The following is a 6,000-nucleotide window of genomic DNA, read 5'->3' on the forward strand; positions in this document are numbered from 1 at the left end:
AATCTGTTCAGGGATTAGGAACTTGTGCGGCAAGACAAGTAAACAGACAAAAATATTCCCTGTGTTAATGACTGGCAGTAAAGGAACATTCAAAACATGGCAGAATCTCCTCTGGAAGTAGAAGCTGGATGGTGTCCTTTGATTGTGTCCTCTTGCATGGCAGGGGATTGGACTAGATGGCTATTGGGGTCTCTTCCAACTCTTTGATTCTATGGGTAAAGGTAAAGGTTGTCCCCTGACATTAAGTCCAGTTGTGTCCGACTCTGGGGGTTGGTGCTCATCTCCATTTCTAAGCTGAAGAGCCGGCGTTGTCCCTAGACACCTCCAAGGTTATGTGGCAGGCATGACTGCATGGAGTGCCGTTACCTTCCTGTTGGAGCGGTATCTATTGATCTACTCACATTTGCATGTTTCTGAACTGCTAGGTTGGCAGAAGCTGGGGATGACACCGGAAGCTCACGCCGCTCCCAGGATTTGAACCTGCGATCTTTCAGTCAACAAGCTTAGTAGCTCAGCGGTTTAACCCACTGTGCCACCTGGGGCTCTTGATTCCATGAGTCAGAGAAAAAAAATGGGATGGCTGAGAAAGATTTCACCATAGGAGGGGCAAGATGGGAAAACAAGTGGTGAAAGTGAGATGGGGCAGACCGAGATGGTGAAAGGCTATCAGGTAACTGGGTGGGATTGCCCTGCCTGCAAGAACAGAGGAGGAGGAGGATGAGAAGGAGGAGGGAGAGATGGGGGCGGCGGGGGGGGGGGGGGTCTTCATTCTGCCTGCTGTGCACTCCCATGCAGGATGTTTGTTCCTGGCAACAAATTGTTAACAGAAGTGAGAATTGCTGTGTTCTAATCAAAGGAGAGCAAGGTTGGCCGTAGCAAGCTGATTTGGGAGGGTGTGGAGCCAGTCTTCCCTGGTTACAGAGCCAGCGTGTAGCTCATAGGTTAGAGTTTAGGATAAATAATCCCCAAACCGAGGGTTTCCTGTCTCCTGTTTTGGCTGCAGAAATCCGGCTGGTTTCATTCAAAGTTATTTTCTTTTTCTTGTCTTTCTTTTCTTCGCCCTTCATGGAGCTATTTTCTTAGAGCTTGAGAAAATGATTTTTTGTGCCACAACTCTCTGGCTTCCTCATGACCATTAGTGGAAAAAGTAACTTTCCTGAACTCTTGTGATTTCTATTTTGTCAAAAGACCCAATTTCTCCCAAATTCCACCACTTCTCACTCACCCATTGGTGAGCTCTCTGGGGGATTAATTGCCCCTTGAGCTTTCTCCCATAACTTGATTTATATCACAGAGCAGCGTGACCCTTTTCTGACCTCATTTTCAAGACAGCAAGAGCACATGTGTATAATTATGCAGAGGATACATATGCATCTCCCCCATGCCTTATGTGTTTTGCTAAAAGGGGCCCTTTCACACTGCATAATTACAGCACCATGGTTTCATGCTAACTGCCATGGCAGCATCCCCTGGGATTTGCAGTTTGTGTGGCACATGGGCCTCTGGTGAAGAATGAAATATCTCATGAAACTACAGATGTTAAGATTCCATACTATATTGTCATGGCAGTTAAAGTAGGGACCCCATCACATTAAGAAATATTGTTTCTGAGACTGATTGGGGATGATTTCCAACCTGTCCCATCACATGATGTTTACTCCATCCTGTCAGTAATCCGTCGAAATCCATCTGCAAAACATTGCAGAAACAGAGTATTTCTTGATGATATTCTAATAGTATTTAAAATACTATGAAGTTTTCCATCGCTTCAGCATTAAATTTCGTGTGATCAGGAAATCAGTATCCATCTTGTCAGCAACAATACAACTTGTCATCACGTAGCCTCATGACTGTTCATGACAGATGTGCCCGCCATTTCTGTTTCGGACGTTGAAGGAGAAAGATCTCCAGGAGATAGATAGATAGATAGATAGATAGATAGATAGATAGATCTGGAATCTGTACAATTTCTTCCTCTGTTGTATCTGTATTGATGTGGCAAAATTTTACTTTTATTACATCTACTCAGGAGGAGAAGCAATGTTATCAGAAGCTGCTGTTGCCTCTACATCACCTGGAATTCAGTCTCATGAAACTAAATGATTAACCACAGCAGCATAATCAGTAGATGCAGCAAAGGAGCCATATCTAATTTATCAATAAACTATGGTTTAGAAATCCAATAAGATTAGATTCCTCAGAACTTTGTATTAGATTCCTCAGATCTCTGTATTTTGCAACAAAATGTAGTGATCAGGAGAATGCATTTACTGCGCAGATGTGAGTATGTTTTCAAATCTTGCAAGAATGGTAGTTCAGGACTTGAAGGCTATGTCACTGCACAGATTTAGAAATTTTTAAAAGAAAGGTCATGTAGGGATGTAGGGAATCTTTTGAATGGATTGGGAGGAGCCAGGCTTCCATGGAGTGATGGGACAAAACATAGCATTTTCTGAAGGTAAAAATCATAGTATTTGAGTGTGATGGAGTCTGTATGCATCCCATCTGCATCTAGTATATTTTCAGTCAGAAAAAACTACAGGATCAGTGCGGATAGAAATGGATTATTTCCTAATGTGATGAGGTCCTAGAACTGTAGTGCTATCATTGTGTAGCCTGATACATCCACTGGGGTTCCTAAAATGTCTTCAGACTACGGTATTTTCATCCAGGGACCTGTCTGCATGACCTCCCCCCCATTCCCCCCAAAAGAAAGCTACTCAGAATGAATGCACAGATCAATTCCCTCCTTCTTGTTTGTCACATAGAACTTTGTGGCTGGCTAGGAGAGGCAATGGCAACACAGAAGACAAGGAGTCAGTCTACTGGGACTTATGTGGTCTTGGGTCACCATGCTGGATTCTGGGCTGCTCCAGACTAGAGGTACTACACTAGACTAGTACCTCTGACATATTATTGTAGAACTTGATTCTTTCTATACTAAAAGTCAGTGTAGTGTAGTGTTTTGAGCAAGTTTCTAGAGAAGAGGGCCTGAATCTTTATTTGGTCATGGAAACCTATTGTGCAATCTTGGTTATTTTCTCAGCCTCAGAGGAAGGCAAAGGAAAATCTTCTCTGACCAAATCATGCCAAGAAAAGTCCATGATAGGTTCATATAAGGTCATCCTAAGTTGTGTTGAATGGATCCATTCCACATCAATACAGAGAAAAGGAGATGGGTCATGCCCATGTTGCTGCCGTTACTGCTCCTAGAGCTTCTGTCAATTGTGGGTGAGCTTCTGTCCATCACAGGTATCCCATGTTGATATCAGCAGAGGCATCTGTGCAACCGAAAAAAGGTGGAGGGATCAGTGTTCTGCTTATTTCTAGTCACTTTGAAACCTCTGCTGATCTCAGCACCCACAATGCCCAGGAGTTCACATGGTGCTTTGTGGATGTTGTGCAGAGTGGATGCCAACATGGATGGTAAGGTGACTGCCCAGCAGGGCCAATGTGATTTTGTCCCAGCTGGACCAGCTGGCCTCTGGGTGGATGGCCTGTTCCACACTCAGGAGGGTTTTGATTAGGATGCACAAGGACTGTGAACAGAAATAACGTGGAGTGAGTACATTTATCCTTTCCCATTGTACACAATGGCCCCTTCTACACTGCCAGATAATCTAGATTATCAAAGTAGAAAATCCACATTATCTGATTTGAACTGGGTTATCTTAGTCTAGACTGCCATATAATCCAATTCAAATCAGTTAATGTGGATTTTATGCAGCTGTGTAGAAGGAGCTAATGTCTTAATATTCCAGAATAAAAGTTTGCAGGTGTAAAAAAAATAAAAAATCAATAGCCACAGTGGTTGTGGGATTTAGGGAGATGCAGTCCAAAAAGCAACTTTTCTACACTATGTGTTCCTTGCCATGAAACCTTACACAAGGAGATTTTTTTGTAGAAAAAAGAGGACATTAAAAGTACATATTGGCGCTGCCTTTTCACATCTGGAGTGCAAGGCTTCCTTTCATCCACCTTCCCTGGAAAGCATTTTATGGAACCTTTGCCCCCACCTCCACCCCGCTCCTCAGGTAGAGTCATACAGAAATCCCTTTGTGCCCCCAGCTTGGAAAACTGCCTCCTTTCTGATCCCCTCCCTGGGAAGTCCATGTGGATGTGGGCCTGCCAGGCTGCCTGTCTGAGTTGCTGAGTTAAGAACAATAAACAAACTCCTCAATGGAAGGATATTCGTTTAAGCCTGACTTTCTGCTGCCTGCCAGGGAAATGCAAACAGCCCAGCAGAGTCCACCTCCTGTCCCCTTGGCTTCTTCGTGTGTCTCTCTTGAAACCTGATCTCCAGCGCTTTGGAGCAGCCGAGAGCTCTGGCCTTTGCATGCACCTTAGCCCTTGACCCTGTCTGGGCCTTCCTATCCTCTTCCTGACACATGCCAGCGCAGTGTACTCACCCGAGCAAAGCGCTTATTAGCTGTCCGTCCTCCAATAAACTTGCTTCATCACACCTTGTAGAGAGGCTTGTGGACATGAGTCATATTCCAGATACACAAGACAAACTGGCCCTTCTCACAAGCACACATTTTTGGTTCACACAGGATCAAGAAAGCCAAATCCTGCTGCTTGAAATCACCAGTGATCAAGCCACATTTCTGTACCACCTATGAATCCCTGGAAACTGTTCACTAACCCAAGTAGCTACCTCCTCTCACCCAGTTTTGTAGTGACAGTGCTTATACACTCCAAAATATCACAGATGAAAACAAAGACATATATGGCAAAGCAACAGCAAAGAGTGGTCAAGACGGCATATGTTTTCAAAGACAAAGAACAAGCTGAGAGAAGTTACAGCAGTTTGCTTTCGCCTAAACTTACAGGGAAGGTCAACAGTCAACCCACTCCTCTCCAATCCTCCTGCTAAGTCAATTGAGCACAAACTACTTTTGTATTTTAAACTCGATTTGCAAAAACCCAAGTAAGCTGAGGACAAAGGAGAAAAATGAGAGGAAAAACTGGGACATTTAAAAAGCAAAAAGTGGGATGGCTGCAGATTTATCTCTACCAGAACAGGACAGTTGTATGGTATGAGTGCTGCTGTTGATGACTGACTCCATCACTATGAACATGCATTGGAAAGGAGAAGATGGAGGCAGACTCCAGCTGGAAGTTGTGTAGAATTGTCCCTTTCTAAATAGGAGAGCTGAACAATCAACAAAGTAATCTTTCCCATGTGCCTGTCAGGCTTTGTACTCTGATATCCTAACAGGCTGTAAAGATGCAGACTGTGAGTGTATGGCATGCAGTATATGACGCTGCATTTGCAGGCATCACATTCACATATGCCCAATGAGTCCATGTGTGGTGTGCATTAAATAAATGGTCATGTGGTCTGCACATGTGGTCACTACAGTTTGGCTAATCCATATGAGCTAGCAATAATAAGAATGTAAAATCCTATTTCTGCTGTCCAGAGAGCCATCATTTCTAATTGGGAAATCTGTTCATGGGGACTTAATTCATGTTAAAGCTATCTGGCCTAGCTCTACCTTTAGGCACAATTGAGTGATAGCCTCACATGGCAAAAATTGGGCGTCATAAAAGAATATGATATTTTTAGTTAATTTGTTGTTATTATAGCTACAATGCCTGCGATAGAGTGAATTGCTTAGGAGATTTCTCTCTCTAAATGGCTGGGTTTTTTAAATATATATATATACACACACACACACTCCATTTTGGTGAATGAGAGGCAGCATTTGTTACCTTACGTAAGGCAGCAATATGGAGTTGGCAAAATATGGCTAGTGGGTCACATGCATCTCTTGAGACCCTTAGATTGACCCCCAAAGACCTCCAAAGAATTATACTACCCTATCATTTTTTTCCTTTCTTGAGAGCAGACTTTCACTGATTTTTTGCCAGAGAATTAGCTCTTACCCTGCCTCCCCCCCCCCCCCCGAAACTACCCACAAATGCATCAGTTGTCAGTTTGCTTCTACTAACATGCACAGAAACCCCAAAGCCCCCAAATTAGCTTAAAAAACC

This window comes from Anolis sagrei, chromosome 4, assembly GCF_037176765.1.
Source record: "Anolis sagrei isolate rAnoSag1 chromosome 4, rAnoSag1.mat, whole genome shotgun sequence".
In the NCBI taxonomy this organism is placed as follows: domain Eukaryota; kingdom Metazoa; phylum Chordata; class Lepidosauria; order Squamata; family Dactyloidae; genus Anolis; species Anolis sagrei.